Genomic DNA, 20447 nt, shown 5'->3' on the forward strand with positions numbered 1-20447 from the left:
ATAGAGAGAATACTGGAGGAAGGAAGGGAGGAATGAAGGGAGGAAGGAAGGGAGGAAGGAAAGGAGGTAAGGGAAGGGAGGAAGGAAGGGAAAGGAAGGAAAGGAAGGAAGAGGAGGAAAGGAAGGAAGGAAGAAGGAAGGAAAGGAAGGTAAAGGAAGGAAGGAAGGCAAGGAAGGAAGGAAGGAAGGAAGGAAGAGGAAGGATAGGTAAGGAAAGCGAAGGAAGGAAGGAAGGAAGGAAGGAAGGAAGGAAGGAAGGAAGGAAGGAAGGAAGGAAGGAAGGAAGGATATTATTATTATTATTATTTTTTCTTACACTTTTTTTTTCTTTTCTTTTCTTCTTTTTATCTTCTCACTACTGCCTGGTCACCTATTTTACATTTCAGAAATGTACAAAAGCAGTCATGGCCATGATATAAAATTATATATTTATCTACTTGTGATAATAGCCGCTATGTTGACCTATCTAATATTCTTCTTTCATTTATTTTGAGCTAAACTGAAAGCTGCTGTGCGGTACCAGCCTTGTGTTTTGTGTTTCTGAGAGATGTGTGATAGAGCTGGGAGTATGGTACAGAGCAGAACATTAAGCATATGTGGTTCTATTTTATGCCAGGGACTTCAGAATCCAAAGATCAGCCTACTACTACACAGGCACTAAGAAAAAGGTTTATTATGGCTTTTGTAATTTCTGATGTAGAGCTTTGCATAAACCTTCTAGCTTGCATCTGAGCATAAGTACATCAGGATTTTGTCCATCATAATCACTCTCATCCTTGCAAATCTCTACCATGCTCTTGCCCTTCACTGCATTCAAAACTCAAACAATTAATACTGAGAGTCCTCTAGCTCCTCACTTCTTATTTTCATTATGAATGGACGGATATCCAGTGAGTGAAGCATTGATTTGCATTCTATATTGAGGTTTTCTTTAATGCAATGTAATTTTAATCCTCCTTTCTGTTAAGGAATATTGTAGTTTCTGAGAACTGGCAGAGATAAATTCAGTCCAGTCTGACAATCCCATTAATTCCTGTAATAAAAAATAAAAAAATAAATAATAATAACAAAATAAAAGGAGCCCTCATAATCTATGCAATGTTTCAACTCGTAGTATGCAGCGAAAAAAGAGGCTGAAGAGTCCTCAAGACTCCTTGACTCAATTTGTCTAATTTTTTGGTTTATCAAATGAAGGCAACAGCCTGGTGCATGACAGCGAGCAATTCATTTCCGCTTCGATGAGTACAGCATGAGAAAGTGCCCTTTTAAATCAGGCAGATTAAGTAGGAGCTGTTTCATGCCAAATCAGTGACTTCAGTAATTATGAAAGAAACCGGACACAGGCGCGGAACCTTCTCCAATTAGTTTCCATTACTAAGTTCTTTCGAGTCATTTGTGAAAGCAGTAAACAAACAGAACTAGAAGCATTAGGAATATATATATACATATATTTACTTTTTATTTTTATTTATTTATTTTTTTTTTAATGCCTTGATTTCTAATTCAGTTTTTGTCTACCTATTTTGCACAAGGAGCATCTTACTCTGTATGTGTGTATATGGCAGTCTGGGTGCAGCAGCTGGTATTAGAGCAGGAGCCACAGTCTGTCTGTGATGTCAAGAGATGAAGAGATCAGAGTGAGTGGAATTCAAGACAAGCAATAGAAGTTGGACCTTGGGTCACAGTAGTCCTTGGGTTCATAGTGCCATCAACTGGGGAGATGATCACTAACAACGATCTAGATGGACCACCTGGTGAGTAGATGATGTAGTCAGGGAGCCAAGAGTGTGTCTCTGGAAGTGACCACTGCAGTTGAAGTTGGTTACCAGAGGCAACAAGGGAGCTAAGCCAATAACCAGGGGACTGAAAAGTCTGGGTAACATTTAGGACCTGCTTACCTATGGGAGTCTGTGTGTGAACATATACATATTTATGTTAAAAATTTTATGGTGGCTATAACTCCTGTCTGGTTTGGATTATACATATAGATTTATCCACCAAGCCCCAAATGCACACACCTACATAACCATATCTGTAATTATCTCACCAGAAAGCCTTTCCTAAAAACTTTCAGCTTTCAGTCTCAGAATAGAGCAGTGAATATCATTTGCTTCTCCACAATAAGAATTGGATTTGTTGTTATTCTTAGTGTTCATCCTTACTACTTCTTTAGACATGTGAACAAGTTCTGTATCTCTTTCTTCCCACTTTGCTTATGTCCCTCCATCACAGGCAATATCTGCCAGAAATGTAACTCTAGTCTATTTGGCCAATTACTTTAATGGGGGGAAAAAATCATACTGAAAAAAAATTACTCTGCAAGTATCAGAAATGTCTTTGAGATTTCTCACTTCTTTGTTTTTGTTGTTTTTGTTTTGTTTTACTTTTTATTTTGTTTTGCTTTTTGTTCTAATATCAAACTTTTGTTGGAGAAAGAGATTTGTTTTTCACAAACACTTTTTTTGACAACACAAAAATAAAACAGCTGCACAGAAGTTTTAAGATAACAGATCCTTTTCCAGGCACCTCAACCTAATTCATGTTGTAGTTTGATAACTCCTCCATGTGAGAAAAGTGAAATTTTCATTAGAGGGAATGCTCTGTTTGGGATAAGACATCACAAATCTACCCTGCTCCAGATCCTGGACAAGTAAAAATATCACATTCTCTTAACAGTCCTGATCATAATATTTCACTCCCAACACTTTTCACTTTCCTCCCAGTGCTGTGAAAATTCCATTTTGTGCATTCCCTAAAGCAATGTGGGCAAAGAATACTCACCCCAAATAATTATTATATAAATAATTATTACATAAATGAATAAATAGATAGATAAATAAATACCTGTTTTCATGTTCATTATTTATGTGGCAATTATACTGGAGAATCTCACTGGAATTTTGATCTTTGTATATTTGAAAGATTTTATCAAAACAGAAAGCTTTTCCCAGCATCTCCAGTGCAAAATAATGATAATGATAATAATAATAATAATAAATAATAATAATAATAATGGAAGTGTTGAGTCTTTCAGACTTCAACCACTGTGCTCCTGTGCAGGACAATGCTCAAGTTATGACAATTTTTCCAAATGTTATTCTATTTGTAATACAGGCAAAATGTTATTTTAGTGAACTGGTATTACTGCAGTTTCATTTTAAAACTCTCATTTCAGAGAATTACATCTTTATTCTTTCAGGCTGACATGGCCCACAGTTTGGCAGGCAGCAGATCGATAATGGATAATTTTCTTTTTATTTGGAGGAGTCTATTAGGACTGGGTAGAGCTAACAAATATGGAAATTGCTGTTAACCAAAGACCTCTCTAGTGGAGTTACTAAACTTGCCATACTATTCAAGGCATGTTTGCAGCAGTTAGATCTGTAAAGCATAAAATGTATGAAGCTATGCATTTGCTAGCAGGAATGTGCAGAATGAAAGTGAGCTCTAGCAGCTGCTACTTTGCTCTCACATTTTGGCAGGAAAGACTTAAAATGGAGAGGGAAAGAAATAAAGTACTTGTATCCTTTCTGTGTATCACGGCCATCTACCCTGCAGTGAACTTGGCAATGTAATCAAGGCTTTCCCCCAGTAACCCTGAATTCAGAAAGCTAAGGAAAATCAACAGCATAGTTTTAAAATATTTTAACTACCTGAATGGTGGAAGTGAGTCCAGGATTGAATAGTGATATATAATAAGTTTTAGAAAAGAAACTATTGGTAGAGAATTACAGCTAAGAAGGTTCTCTGCAGGATTGGGCAGAGATTATAATGCTGGGTTCCAGCGTTATCATTATTATTATTATCTGTGTACATTTTTCTTTTTCCAGTTTCTCTAAATTTCATTCAAATGTGTTGTGAGTTCTCTTCTTCAGCAGTTTGCACTCTTGACCCATGGCATCTGTATTGAACAAAGAATATTGGACTGCAAATCAAAATGAGCTTGTATTTGTTTTGCTTGATTTGATGTTGCTGGAAAAGCCCTAACATCTGTTTTGCGGAATTCTGTGCAATAATTCAACTTTTACAAACACATGTTTCTTGGGCATTTTTTTCTTTCTCCATTCTCATGTCTTTATTCTAAGGAAAGAATAGATGGAGATGAGCAGTGCTCACATCATCATCAATTTAAGCTGGAAAGGAGATTTGTGTCAGTTTTATCAGTGAAGGTGAGCCTATAAATACTTGCATTGCAGTATAAATACCTCTAAAAAGGAATGTTTCATTTCTGTTTAGTCTAAGGACCATTCTGCAGGTCTATGTGGCATAACATTCTAAAATGTGCATAAAACTAGCTAGGATCTCAGAACGGTACATTAGTACTTAGCATACTTATGCTAATATGCTTTGCTAGCTCTCATAGGAAGACGTTAGTATCACTACACACAGCATACTCAAAAAAAAACAAGCAAACATGCAAAAAGCAACTGAAACTGAACTCTTGATCACATCTCATAGCTATTGCACAACTTCTAGGATCACAAAATCATAGAAGGGCTTGGATTGGAAGGTACATCAAAGATCTTTTTGTTCCAACCTCCGAAATCACAACATCACTCATACTGTTGAAATATTGAGGGGCAATATCTGAAAATGAAATAAAAAAAAGCTTCTGCTCCTATGAATACAGATAGTTTTATTCATACAGATAGAAATGGTTCTTGTGTTTAAGGTTGCAAAGTTCATTCAGACTGAATACAGAGAGAATCTGCTGAATGCTCTGCAAAATAGGAAGTAGGAGGATTTCTAAAGGCTTGTATTGATATCTAATCTACAATAAAACAAGGAGAATTACCTAATGTCACAAGTCTATTTACTGTATGAGGATAGTTGGTCTTCCTATTGAGGCATCATTACTGCCCTAGACACATGTATTACTAGCTGATATTTGCTTCCATTGCATGCTGCAAGATTTTATTTTCACATTTGCCTCCAAATTTTGATGACTCTGGGGTTAATTGAATGAAGTGTATGCAAGAGAACTGCTGGAGAATGAATTGCTGACAATCAGCTATATAACTAGTTTTGAAAATATATGCATGTACTTCTGCCTCAGCATAGTAATGAAGAGAGTATACAGACACCACAGTATTATAGCCTTTTCTACATCATGTCAGCAAAATTTGTAATATAGTACTAGTATACATGTTTCTGAATTGTGCAGATAATGCACACCATGAATAAATATTCTGGCAACACACGATTGCTTTCTTCTGAGTTGTAATTTGCACTTTTTTTCCACAAAAGCCATCAGTGTGCATAGCTCGTATACAAGTTTCTGGCAGTATTGTTGTCATTATTACTGAGTGCTTAGCAATGCTTAGCCAGTAATATCACTGAAACAACTGGCAGGTGGCTTGTTCTACACATGGATAAACACTAGCACATGTTAAATTGCAAATATCAAGAAGTTGTGTTTCAACACGTTTTTTGACCATCCAGCCATCTGCCTAATTTTCTTTAAAGTATGGCCCATTGCAGTTTGACAGAGGGTGAAAGTGTTGTAGTACTGATATTAAGATTCCTAATCATCCTTGTAACATCCCAGTGAAACCTTATCCACCAAAATCTAGATTAGATAAGCAGATGTATAAATTGGGAAGTCTTCCAGATATTCTTAAAATATCAAAAGGTTCAACACCAGCTACACTAAAACTGTGATCCTTGACTTTAGCATCACATCAGGGATGTGTTTTGCATAGCATAATGATAAGGAATTCAGACGCTTGAGGAAAAGAAAAAAAAAAAAAAAAAAAAAAAGTTCCTTGCAGGCAAGAATTCTTTTACTTTATTTCAGAGTAATTTTAGAGCACTGAAAGTGCAGCAGTGTTGGTTAGTTTATTTATTACTCACACAGGTTTCAGAAGCACACATTTCTAAAGGCTATATGTGATTTAAAATAATTCATTTGGACAAATTTGCATACGAAACGATTGACCCAGAACTATTAAACACAAAGCACCACCTGAGGCTCAGGAAATTTTGATACATACACAAGAGACTGAATGAATGTGTGTAGTAAAGTATTGTTGTATAGCAGCACTAACTTAGACTATTCTCTAGTATTATGCTGTCTATTATACATCCTAGTGAAGTGTACATCTTTTGATCTGATCTGATACTGTTTTCTTTTGTTGTTTCAGTTCCACAATTGAGTTAACTTACTATATGACAATAATCATAGTATAATATATTGCTGCTTTCGTTTCTCCTTCTGTGTGCAGAAAACAGTTTCTGGGTCAAAAAGTATCTCCAGCTGTGTATTTGTTCAATGCCTGGCAGAATGAGGCTGCAAATTCAAAGAAAGCTTAGGATATAAATGAGGTATAAATATTATTTCATATCCCTTAGGTAAATTCATATGAAGTTGCCTCGGAAGTCTTGTGAGGAGATAACATAGTAGTTAAGAAGTCTTTATGAAATTAAAATAATTTTTGTTCCTTTTCCAGTAAACTGAGGAGGAGTAGGGAAAAAGGTCAGTTGTCAGGAAGAGACACTGTCTGCATTACATATCATCTTTTTCTAATTCTTTCCTTCAGTCTTTATCGTTCATATTGGCTTAAAGAAGTATTCCTAAAACAAACATATGACACTACTGAATGTATGATCCTTATAAAAATACTCAACTATGAAGTAATAATGAGTAATATCCAATAGGCTATAAGCGGTAATTACACCAGAACTCCAGAAGCTGATGGAGAAACTGTGTTGTGTGAACCTCAGCTTCTATTTTCATCTATTTTTCCCAACAAAAGTATATGCAACCTATCCAGTTATTTAAGTCTTTAATTGGCACAGGTGTAATTAATGTCTGTGACGAACATTATCTGTTGTGTTGCTTTGTTTGTTTTTCTCCCATGATTACTTGTATAATAAACAAAAGCACATTATATAAATGGTGTGGGAATAAAAAAGGCACAAATAAAAAACACCCAAGGAATCTACCTTGCTGGCCATCCAGCTTTGTTTTGGTCACTTAATGAACATCAGTGAAACTTCTCAAACCCATATTACTGGCCAGAGAAACTGGTTCACTTTGTTCACTTTGCAAAACCATGCTACAAAAATGATGCCTATATCCTTTTCAGAATTATTCTGTTCAAAAATTAGTTTTATGTATAATGGCTTTAAAGCCCATTTCTTTGCAGTCCTCCTATATAAATAGAATGCAAAGTCAGCCTCAGAGAAGGACTTTTTTTCATACTTTTAGCTTTGAATTCTTATGCTGAACATATATTTAACATTTCCTCTGTGCCACTCCACATATTCCTCTGCATACTCCACACACTGGTTGCAGAATTGCAGTTCTCTAAATTAGACTTCATCTATTCATGCTCCTTGGTCATCCGTGGTGAGAGCACAATCTCATCTGGAAATGCTTATAATTTCAAACAACTTCCCTGCTTTATGCTTCATAACTTCTTTTCATTGTTGTGCAAAAATTCTTTACTACTTTAGCTTCTGCATAGAATGGGTCTGCAACATTCCAAGTTGTAAGGGAAAATACATGCATTTAATATTTAATGAAGAGAGATTTCAGTTAGTTTACTAAGAAACATTACAGAGCAAGCTAAAGCTTAAAACTATTATTTAAATTGGTGTCTTAGGTCATTAAGTGTATTTTTCTGTGTTCAGAAACTCAGAAGCTATTAAACATGTTTGTGTATGCAAGGAATTGGGTCATTAAAACCTTTCCCTCAAAATAAAGAAAAAAATGATTTAATAGTTTGGAGAGCATTTGATAATACATTTGGGTATCTCACACAAGTATGAAGTCTCTGACATCAGTTAAATAACTTTGCCATAATTCAGGCTCATCTGCTGAGTTTATGCATTTTTCATTTGTATTCTTCACTGAAAGAACATTGATTGAACAATATCAGTCAATGGAGAGAGACTTGCTAATGGCAGAGGCCTTTGCAACATGCTCTGCTGCAGTTTTTGTTTCTATAGGATTTTGTTTCTAAGGATTGTCCTTAACATTGAAGGCATTTGTACTTTTGCCACCACAAATAAAACAAACTGATCAATTTTAATTTATTTTCAGTCTGTTTTGCTACATGAATCTTGAATGTTAACAGGTTCTAGAAGTAGATGAATTGAATTATGCTACTAGAATTGTTGTCTAAAATAAGGACAAAGTTTTTTTCAGAAGTGCACTTATGGGCACTACATTGTCACCAATCAATCAGCTGCAGTGTGATTGTCTGCAGAGCAAACTTCTCTGCTTCCACCAGCAGCAGGAAAAAATGATCTTCTAGAAATATTTGTATTATTATTTGTAGGTTACCTAATAAAAATTTATTCATTTTGCCTGTTTCCTGTACAAAATGAATGAAACGATGTAAATAATTAATGCTCCTATGAATATGATAAAGTATGCAAGAACATGACTAAGACTACGTCCAATCACTTTAATGGATTCAGATCCCATTAGTTCAAGGTTGGCTCTACATTCATAGAAGAGAGAGGCATCAAGATGTTGCACACAGGCGTGCCTGCTTCATACAGGGAAAGCTTCATGTGCTGACAAGATTAATTACAGACCTTTGAACCTGATGTGTTCTATTAATATCCAAAGTTGCTCTCATTTTTCTCATTCAGCCTGAAATATGTGGCTTGCTCTTGCATAATTCAGGAGAAGTCTTCTTTGTGGGTAGCAGTGTTTTTAGTAGTTGTAAATGTTTGTGAAATACACAGCAGTTTGTTTAGAGTTATTTCAATGATTATGGAAAGAAGGAAAATAAATAATACATTTTTTTAAAATTTTTTTTTTCAAAAATACCAGAAGAAAAATCATCAGTCACGTAAATTCCAGAGTAGTGCAAACTGGTTTTTCTACTTTTTATTTTCTGTGTATCTTCCTTGATTCAGTGGAATTTAATAAAGCATACAAATTCTACTTATCAGTGTTTCCAAACTTATTCTAATATTTCCTCTGGTACTTACTCTGGTATTTATAGGAAGTTACTAAGCTAACTCACAATATAAAGTACTCTCTGGAGATACAGAGAAAATCATAAAATACTTCCCAGGACCCCATCCAACTGATCCTCAAGCACCTCCAGGTGCGTATACAGCTTCTCTGGGCAGCCTACTCCAGCGCCTCAGCACCCTCTGGGTAAAATAATTTCTTTCTAATATCTAATGTAAATTTTCTCCTTTTTACTCTAAAGCCATTCCCTCTTGTGCTGTCACTAACAGATTGTGTAAAAAGTCAGTCATCCTGCCTATAAGCTCCCTTCAAGTACTGCAAGACAACACTGAGATCTCCCCAGAGTCATCTCTTCTCCATGCTATACAAGCCCACCTCCCTCAACATTCCTCATAGGATATGTGCTCCAGACCTTTGGGATTTCTGTTATTCTGGGCTTGCAGAACTGGTCAAATAATCATAAATGTCTCTAAGGAAGGAGTGTCTTCCCTACCTACAAAGACAGGTTGAAAGAGCTGTGGCTGTTCAGCTTGGAGAAAAGAAGGCTCTGGGGAGACCTGAGAGTAGCCTTAGGAGGTTGTTTTCAACTCAGACAATTCTGTGACTCTGTAACCAGAAATAAAAAGCACTGAAAATTTGAAAATTTAAACTAATCATTCAAGAAAATACAAAAGGAACTGTATTTACAACATTGTTCTGAAAATCCAGAAGGAAGGACTTTGTTATAATTCACGTAAGTTCTCATCCAACCTCAACTGTGCAATGACATTAAATTTAATTAGTGTTTTTTTGTGGTTTGAGATCAGCAGAAGTTAAAGCTTCATTTTTAGCAGTAGCTGTAAATCTTCTGACAAAATAATTTTCTACTGAAAAAAATCCCTTTCTACTAAAACATTTTTTCTTTTCTAATGAAATATGGAAGTTCTAGCCAAACTTTTATATTGGAAGATTGCTTAAGTCCAGAACTGAATTTCCCTATGTGTGTGTACAGCACAGATTGATTTCATCCTAGAATATTTAATGATCTTACTGTTGGAGCACTTAAATGTCAAAGACCAACGTTGAAATCTCAGGTGCAAATAAAGAATAAAATAACATGAGACTCCTATATCAATTTAACTAGTGCAGGGATATAGTCCCTTTTCTATTTTCAAGAACATACTATTAGGAAAAATGTTTATGTGAATACATACACGAGGTCTGTTTCAAAAGTAATGCTTTCTGTTTTATGTTGCTTGACCCATGATGTCAGAGGTGGATATTGGTGGCATGGCAGTAGAGGATGAATTTCCCTTCAATGTAATGTTTCATTTGGGTGTGACAGATGGCAGCAAAGCAACAGTCTGACAAGATGGCATCTGATATAGAAGTGTAGTTGATGCAAATGTATGGAGTTGAATTCCTCCATATAGAAAATATTGCACCCACCATCATTCATTGGCATTTACTGAATGTTTGTGGTGACTAAACAGTGGGTGTGAACACAGTGAGGCAGTCAAAGATGCATTTCAGCAACAGGGAGTCACCTCTGCTGGTGCAGATTTTTACAAGCATGGCATGCAGGCTCTTGCTCATTCCTGGCAAAAATGCATACCTAATGATGGTCATACTTTATAGCTGAAAATTTACTCATTCAAACAATGTCTTTGTGTTCTTTGTATCTATTGTACTTTCCAAGGAAAGAAATAGGAGTTATTAATCCTGCCATTACATTTAATCTAGTTCTCACCTACATCAATTTGGTGACATTTGGTATTAGAAGTGAGAAATTGTTCTTAGATACCACAGTATCAGGATAACAATTTTGCATTTGTAGCAGATTGACATTTGCTACCTAGTCAACAAGACTTCAAGATACTTGACTTCAAGGTTTACACAACATATAAAAATATGTTTGATAACTAACAATAATTAAAATAATAATAATAAAATGCAATTATTAACTTTCCTTTAGTTCTTGTAAAAAAAATAATAATAACTGTACTGTAATCTCAAGACTGAAGTTTTGAATGAATTTTTCTCACATCACTATGTTAATTTTCTTTCCACTTCACTTCTCTCTAGTTCATGCCAAAATGCAGTAGTAATATATGTGATGTAGGTGTCTGTGTAGATGAGCACAATGTTCTGGATTCGAATTTAGGCTATTTTAAGCTATTACTGTCTGAACATGATAGATTTCTTTTTAATATGATTTATAACTTGTCATTACAGGATACTGAAGTTCTCCAGACAACATTAATCTATTGATGACTCTCAGGTGAAGATGTGATTGATGCAGTTACAGACACTGGTGTCATAGGTAGGATCTTTTCTTTCTTTTCAAACTTTAAACTTTTTTTTGTTTTATTTTGTTTTGTTTTGTTTAAATGTGTGAGTGCACCTAAAGTGGGGACCATAAAACAACTCTAACTTCTGAGGACTAGGAAGCAAACATCACTAAGATGCCCATTAATTTTAAAGAAATTATTTCCCTCCTTCTTTATAATTTAAAATGTTTTAAATGAACAAAAATAACTAGATTTAAAACTGTTATCAAGTGAATTTTAACAAATATTTTGTTGGTAGCTCTAATTTATCCTGGATTGTTTTCGTTTTTATCTTTCATACTGAAATTAATATAAGTCCTGCAGCGTTCCCCCTTCCAGTTTTCTTGAGATTTTTATACTGAATTCTCTCCTCCTGTTACAATATTTCCAGAAGGTACCAATGAAGTAGCCATCTACTCATTTAAAAACCAGAATCAGGAATAACACCTACAGATTTGAAGATTTGCCTTTGAAATTTTGAATTATTAGTTTTCTGCATATAATATGTTGTGCTCATTAATACATTTCTGATGTTTCTCCCACAAAAATGTATTCTATATCATCCACTTAAATACTGAAGGAATTGGGGCTGGCAGATCAGTACTTCTTAATTAGGTTTTGCAGACTGTGAGGTCTGGGGAAGGAAATAACCTCAATACTGAAGGGATGCATTGTGTCTACAATTACCTTGCTACAGTCTGGTTCTACGATTCAAAAGCCTTCACAGACACTAAACCATAAGGAACACTTTCAAGTTGATGAAACTCCTGAGATTTTAAATCAGATAATGCAATAGATAAAAGCAACAGTAATATACTTATCCTGTTAATAGACAGCATAGAAACATAACTCTGTAAGCAACAAAGATAAGGTTACCTCTGAATTTCTGTATATAGAACAAATAGAATTAATAGGAAATACAAACTGCATCTTGATATTTAAATCTTCTGTCAGAAGGATGAGGTGTTAGAAGACAAACTGTAACTATGCACAAATTAGCCTCACTAAGGAAAACATATGAAAGGAATCCCAGAAGCCAGGGTAAAACATTTTAATTGCATAATCATCTTAGTCTTCTTTGCACTGCTTTGCCAGAATTCCGACCTGTTTTATTATTTTGTGGCTCCAGTTTTGCTGTTACTACATCTAGCCAAAGTTTATTTTATACTGAAAATACTACTGTATTCAGTCTGTGCCTGGCATATTTCAGAAATATTGTCCGACTAGATGCTGCTACTGTGCATCAATAGCTCTCAAAAGTCAAGTTGGAACAAATAAATGAACAAGTTATTTTTTTTTTAATTATTATTATTATATATATTTTTTTTAATTCATAAAGAAAAGAGAAACTCTCTAAAAGTGGACATATCTGTCTGCACAGTCATATTTATTGAATTCTCACCTATTTCAATGATATTTCCTAAAACTAATGAGGACAGACTACCATGAATCCTCATCCAGGCAATGAAAGCAGTAAAATTCCTCTGAGAAATGGGGAAAGTTTCAGAACAGAAGTCTAATTTTGAGCACTGTACTTTGGAGACGGTGATCTCTTTCCATTGTCGAGATAGAAAATCAGGACTGTTCAGTCTCCCAGAGCTAAAACATGTGGCTATGCCCTCTTCTCACACTCCTGTCTGTTGAGGATGTTATCTATCCATTAATTTCCTTACATCAGAGATGAAAAAAAAATAAATAAAATAAAAAAATAAAATAAAAATCTGGCACAGAATACATGAATTGTAATGATGCTTTTGTGTTGTAAATCGTGGCTGCACTATGAGGAAAAGCCTAGAATTTTTAAAGACGGGAATTAGGAATTAGGAATGTTCTCATTGCTTTGAATATGCTACACTCTGGCGATTGGAGAGTGAGCCTTATCAAAAGGACCGAGGAAAATATGCAGCATCGTTGGTTACCTCAAATTCAATTGGAAGTAGAACATGCTTGAATCCTGAAATTTTGGCTTCTGAGTATGATTATTTTCTAATTTCTTCATTCGAATTATCTTTGCTTGATCAAATTGTTAATAGTGTGTTTCTGTATAATCTTTACCTTATCCCTGTCTTTAGAAAACAATGTCTTTTAACAAGGTGCGTGAATATATATCTTCTGGTATCATCTTGTGGGGTAGAAGTTCATTTTTTCATTTCATTTTATGTATTTTATCAGTTAATAAAAATGCATTTCAGTTTTTTTTTTCTTAAACATATAAAGTAGCAGAACAAATATAAAAGCCATACTGTTCTATAACCAAGTTAGTTGTGAAATTAGAATTACCCTGTGTGTTTTTGGAAATGGTGTTTCTTGCTTTTTCATATTCAGAAGAAAAAATACATATTCTAAAATTTGTCACAAATGAGTCATTTGACTTTCATCTTAAATACAGAAAATGAGCAACATGAGGGATGAGTTTTCAAGATAAGTACAATGTGAAAATGAATTGTTTGCTGTTCAAATTATCTCACTTCTCTCCAATAGACATGGCAAGCGAAAATGTACTTTTTACTTTTTTTAATGTTTTTTAAACTTGATGCTTTGACAGGCAGAGAATCCACTCCTTCCTAGTGAAATCACTGATCAGTCCTTCTGTTTCTAATATTTCAACACTTCTATATGTAGTTAAATAAAGGATTTGTAACCAGAAAAAAATAAGAAAAAAAAAAAGTTATTCTAATGTGATCTAGGACAGTACCTTGCAATCTGTCCCGAGGAAAACATGAAAAATTAGCCTAGGTTGTAGATAATTTATGAAGTAAAAGATCTATCTATATATGTGCATATATGTGTGTGTGTTTGTATACTTTCTTCTTTTGTTATGTCATTTCTCTGTCCTAAACAGAGCATGATGAACAAAACCCACTGCACTCCTTTGTCTTTATCTCAGTGTGCTCATGCTAGTAACTGAACTCTTTTACTATTAGTCATTAGGGTCACCGGTATCTCATGGTAGATGCAACTAGATTAAGTATTTGGCTCCTAAAAGAGTAATATAAGAAAAATGGCAACTAGTCTTAAAAGTCTATTTCCTATTTCTGTAAAGTCCAACAATTGCTAGATAAATCTTGTTTGCACAGTGAGTGGCATCTTCTTAAGAGACTGATGTTTTACTTAGTTTTGGCCAAGGGAGCTATGCTGGAAGCAAGACCCAGAATATTGTGAATGCTCAGAAACTTTGCATTGATCATTTTTAAGCCATTCACACTGGAGTTTTCAATTTATTTATTAGGATTATAGCCAACTTTGTTGACCACAGATAGAGAAAAAGGTGCAAGTATTGCCAGGAGCGTGAATTTGAGTTTAACAGCATATTGGGATTCTGTGCTGTTTGATAAAAAATGAACTGTTAGTTGTACTAATGGTAAAATACTCATCCTGAACTGCAATCTGTCAACTTCCAAATGGTTTCTTACGAGAATGAAGATAAATAATTTATTAGTTGTAAATAGAAGTAAAATTAATTAGTGCTAATCTGTGCACTGCTTGTCAATGCAAATACTTTAATACCAATTAAACAATTAAAACAAAATATCATTCTACAGATCTATTTATAAAGAAAACAAAACAAAACCAACAAAAATACAAACAAATTTTAATTTGTTTTTATATATAAATGATTTTGTGATCATAATGCATACTCTAACACTTATGAAGTCATAACACAAGACTTCAGTAGCATTTTCAATTTAAAAGCATGGACTTGAATGTTATCATCAGTACTGATTAACAAAATGAGAGTAAATAAAAGGTGAAATGCTGTCAAAATATCCAGATTATCCAGAAAGGTGAGAAAAATTCTTATTAAGAGATGTTGCCTCAGGAATTTCAGGAGGAAAGTCTGATTCGGTGATTACTTTCTACACAATATAGTTAGATTTCTGCAGTCAGTACATATACAGCCTTAGTTAAAGATATGGTGAGAGTATACAGATAAAGAGAAGGAACTGAAGGAGTGAGGGCAAAAGCATAGTGAAATAAAGATAAAAGGGAGAAATGTAACAGGCATGTTTGAAAAAGGAGTAACTTCCCGGGCTAGGATGAATCAACATTCCCTGTGATTTGTGGATGCTTTCCATTTCTAGAAACTCAGTGAAATTACTTTCACTGACCATGATTTTCATCAATAGATGTTTCACACTTCTGCTGAGACAACAGCTAACTTTGAACAACCTAAATAGATGCTAGTTGCTAGAGAAATCTCTGTTATTATATGCAATATTTGTGAAAAGATATTAATATATAATTTCCTACAGCTTCAGTTTGCAGAATATTTTCACACTGGTGCTGTGCTTTGCTACAACACTCTCTTATGTGATCCCTTCACATTTAATTTATGAATGGATACTGAAATGAGAAAAAGGCTAATAAATAAAAATCTTTGCAGAAGACAACATTTACTTAAATAACAGTGATGTTAATTGGGATGTATGGAATGAATTCAAAGACAAAGAGATGCAGAATTTCATAAATTTTCCTTTTCTGTTTTTTGTTTGTTTGTTTGTTTTTCCTTTGTCTTTTGAAAGCTGGCATTCCAGTCAGTAGTACTGATTCATGCATCAGGAAGATTTCTGCTCTTTTCAAGTAGATTAAAAAAATAAAAAATAAAAAAAAATGACAAGTAGCTTGTGAACACAATTATTTTGAATGCCGATGAAGCATGCTAGGTTAACACAAGCATGCATAACGCATGTACATATAATTGCATTTGAATGATCTACTCTTTGACTCCACCACGCTACTAAAAATTCTGGTACGTCATTGTGCTGTTGCTGGTGATGACGATGTCCAACACAGAGAAAAATGTCAGGCAGTAGACAAACGGTAGCATTTTTTTTCACCTTCACTACTCTGAATCAAGTCAGGAACAATATTCATTCTGATGTCATTGCTCTGTTTTATGCTCTGTAATTTCACCCCTTGCAATGTCACCACTGTTCTTTATGTTTCTTGAATTTGTCAAAGATGAGGTTACAGCTACAAAAGCAAAGCCAAAACGGCATCTCTCTCCAGTACACATAATCTCTTCTGCTGCTAGGGGAAAAGAATAAATCTCTTACACTAGAGAATTTTGCTTGGTATTTTCTGCTTGTTGCTTGTTTTGGTTTTGCTCCGTGGGCCTTCCACATCTCAACTAAATTTGTAGTCATATTTTCATGTTCTTAAACCTTTCTTCCATGGAAGAAACTTTTCCATGGAAAAGTGTGGATTTATTTTTCTTTTCTCCCCCTAACAAGGAATTTCTTTTTATCATATAACAAGAAAGATACATTCCAATGCAGAGCAGTGCTGAATGTGTGGAATTATCAAAATCCTTCAATTTCACCTTTGCATTCCAATATATAAGGTGCTACCAAGGGAAACAGAAACTTATCTTCCTCATTCCTAAATGTCCATAAGAAGAAATAGGGTAACACAAAAGGGAGGTGGAAGACAATACACAGGTGATGAAGACTTTGGAAGTACAACACCACAGTAAGGAATATAACCAGTGTCATTAACTGCTGATTTCACTGAGGAGTGAGCCTATATTTGTCACTTTTGCTCTTCCAATTCACAAACAGTCGAATGAACATTTCAGGTGATATAAAAAGAGAAAAGTACTGAAACATTTTAAATAAATCTCACACTGTTGCAAGCACTGATTTATATAAAAGTTCTTTGCAGTCAGCCACAAAAGCAAAGAAAAATCTGAAAAGAAACCAAAAACTGTCCTCTACTGGCTTCTGCTACTAAATACTGTTTTCAATATCCAGCATGCATCACACAAGGGTTGCTCTGAAAATAATGCCTCCTATTCTACTGGGGCCAAAGTGTCAGTGTTGGGTGTTAGTTGTATTCAGCTGATAATGAATCTTCTCACCAATATCCCATTATGTTTTGTCGCTGTGTGACAGGTGGCAGCAGAGGGACAGTCTGACAAAGTGGTGTCTGACATAGGAGTGGTTGTGAAGCAAAGATGTGTGACTGAATTCTTCCATGAAAAATAAAAAATGGCACCCCTTGGCATTCAGTGACATTTGCTGAATGTTTCTGGGGAACAAACAGTGGGTGTCAGCACAGTGAGACATTCAGTACTGCATTTCAGTAGTGATGGTAGCAGCAGTGGGTCACTTCTGTTCATGCACATGCCTGCTCTTGGTTTTCTCTGGTGAAAATATTGTCACGGGTTACTTAGATTTACCTATGCCAATGACAAGGGAAAGCTACCCCCAGGGCCCGGAAAGGAGGGGGAAAAGGGAAATGGGATAAAAACAGCGGCAATCTAAGGAGGAAAAAAACTTATTTTACTAAATATGATATCAGAATACAAGATAACACAATATAATATAATTGAGGCTAATAAATCGAATGAAACAGAGAGAGAGAGTCCCTGAAAACCGAGAGGCCTACTGTGAACTCTAGGCGACACGGCTGGAACGCTTCCCACTCTCCAAGAAGTTCGAGAGAAGAAGGAGGGCACTCCAGCCTGGAAACAAGATTATATAGCGTTCTGGTCCCATGACTTATCACTGACCGTGTTGTTCTCTGGGATATGTAGTCTTCTTCTGTGGACTGCACATTCAATAAAAGTATCCATGCTTTACATGATGTTATGATGTGGAATACTGATTGCAAAATTACAAAATTACAAAACCATGACAAATACATAGCTAATGAATGATGACTTGAAGACCAGTGTTTTGTAGCTGAGAATTTGCTCAATCAAATAGTGTTATTGTGCTCTTTGTATGTGTTGTAGTTTTAATGAAAATAGTAGAAGATATTACTTTCAGAACAACATACATATATTGCCTAAATTGCCAGCTACTTTTTCAGTACTTAGCTTTATATGGCACCATTCTGAGCTCAGAGCATCTCTCAGGACACTTTAGAAAATAACGAGGTTAAAAGGTGACCGTGCTGTGATACTGAGTACGAGGAAGAGACATTATGCATGTAGTAGTGGAGGAGTAAAGAGACGTGCTTGTCTTTAAATTTGGTGACTTACTTTAAATTATGTGCTGAATGGTTAAAGCATTACAGTACTTGTGCCTGAAGAAGAGGCAGATGACCTTCTTTATAGAAAACATCACCTTTTGGAAAATGATCAGAGAATCATGAGTTTCTGAACTGTGAAGAGATAGAAAAAAATACCGCGTTACTGCAAACTGTGCTATTAGATGACTTGTCATTTGAATGATTAATAATAGGAGGTTGAGTGACTACTTGTCATAGGCTTGGTGAGGCATGTCTATTTTATGCTTTTGTTTTTATTGAATTACCCAAAATATCGTGGGCAGAATCATTGACTTAGCTTAATCTCAAGTCAGCCAAAAATACATCTGACATTGTTTAATTTGTTCATTCCTTAAACAGTCATGTGAAACAGCATGGGAGAGGTCAAGGGAGAAATGCATGTATCTCATGCTCCAAGACATTTGATGCCAGAGCAAATTATTTAAACCTTCCTCCCTAATGGACTTGGAAAGACTATGCAGCTGTGATGAGCTTGCAAAATAAGTGCAGTTAAGCTTTACGGGGGGAGTGATCAAAATAAATAGATTTATTTTGCTCCTTTGATGATTTTGGTTTGAAAAACATCAGATCTAACATGAAATTCTCATCTGTGTGACTCTTGCCCTAAGTGTGAGTTTCATCCGGATAAAGCAGTAAGCTCTACATACCATCATATCAGATGACATGGGACATTGTCATCACCAGCAACAGCACAATGACATTGTGCCAGAATTTTTAGTAGCACAGTGGAGTCAAAGGGTAGATACTTCAAATGCAATTATATGTACATGTGTTAAGCACGCTTGTGTTAACCTAGAATGCTTCATCTGCATCCTACTTCAAAATTCATACAGTGAATTTCATTGGCTTACACAAAATATCTTGGAATTCCTCCTTTGGCATATAATAGATACTCAGGGATATCTTCAGAGAGGATGAAACCTTTTAACCATTTGGTTATGGCCCCCATACCAGATGATTTTTGTTAGCAGTGATCTGAGTGGAAAAGTTGCCAAAACTCTTCACATAATCTGGGCAATACTGCTTTTTACAGCCATACCCCATGCTATCTATGCGTTCTCAGGACAAATCATTTTGCAGCAACTGGTTGCAGTTACAGAATGCAAATTTATATCTATACAAGTTGGGTAATGTCAACCACAAACTGGTTACAGTAAACACACAGATTAATCACAAGTATGCATTAAATTCATTGCCAGGTGTGAAGGATAATGTTCAGACATAAATTAAGACTATATGGCCTAGGTAACAAGTCCAGTATTCAACTTACCATGTATGGTTTATATGTGCATGGATGGTTTCCCTTGATTTTAATATAGTCCTTGATTTTAATATTTAAAATCTGGCAACTACGCTGAGTAATTGCATTTTTCAATTCTTCCACATTTCCATTTGGAAGAAACACAAAGAGAAAATAAAATGAAAAAGGCCAGCTAAATAGAAAGTGGAATAAATTGTTGACAGACTTCCAATCAGGAATTTTTTTTTTTCCTCATTCTTGCATAAGATTCCTACTAATGCACCATGTGCTGCAAAAAACAAATTATTGTTGATTGCTATGTCAATTAGTCCTGTTTTCCTTCCATTTTAAACAGAGGCCAAGTTCTTGATACCTTTACTCTGCAGATTGTGAAGCCTGTCTTCACTGAAATTACTGACTTTTCCTATGTGATACACAAAAGTAATGTAAATAGAAAGCCAGAAGATATAATGATCTGCTATAAACTATGCAATATGTTAGCCTTTTATTAGTATATTTCTTAGTATTACTTTTGTTGATCACTGTTATTTAGTCCTTTCACAGGAAAGATAGGAATCCAACAGACCAGTATACTTCTATTTTTTCCCTTGATCTCATCTTTTCTGTCTCTAACCATCTGTTTGTTTACTGGTTTTAGCTCTGAATAAGCATTCAAATCTTTCATTTGTTTAGCACTATTTACATAGCTTTTCCTAGCAGTTCAAATAAAGAAGACAGGTGGCAGTCTCTCCGGAGTTTGCACTTCTTGTTTTTCAGCAATTCCTGCTGTTCTTGTGATAACAGATTTGTGGATAATCCGTATTATGGAGTCAGTTATTTACAGTGTGCAAAGTGAATTAAAAATAAATAAATAAATAAATAAATAAATAAATAAAATCTGCTTAAAAAGTCTGAAACTGAAGAGCACTAGCTTGGCTTCTAGTTT

At 35.0% G+C, this 20447-nt stretch overlaps 1 protein-coding gene across 11 annotated transcripts in view; it reads left to right on the top strand.

The window, feature by feature from the left end:
- Positions 1-20447, top strand: part of TENM4 (teneurin transmembrane protein 4) — a 1512248-nt gene that overhangs the window by 329133 nt on the left and 1162668 nt on the right. For all 11 annotated transcript variants that reach the window (XM_032442260.1, XM_032442267.1, XM_032442273.1 and 8 more), the window contains exon 3: positions 11150-11237. The gene's annotated coding sequence lies outside the window, so the exon portion shown is untranslated. The remainder of the gene's footprint in view (positions 1-11149; positions 11238-20447) is intronic.

This window comes from Coturnix japonica, chromosome 1 (genome assembly GCF_001577835.2).
Source record: "Coturnix japonica isolate 7356 chromosome 1, Coturnix japonica 2.1, whole genome shotgun sequence".
Taxonomy (NCBI): domain Eukaryota; kingdom Metazoa; phylum Chordata; class Aves; order Galliformes; family Phasianidae; genus Coturnix; species Coturnix japonica.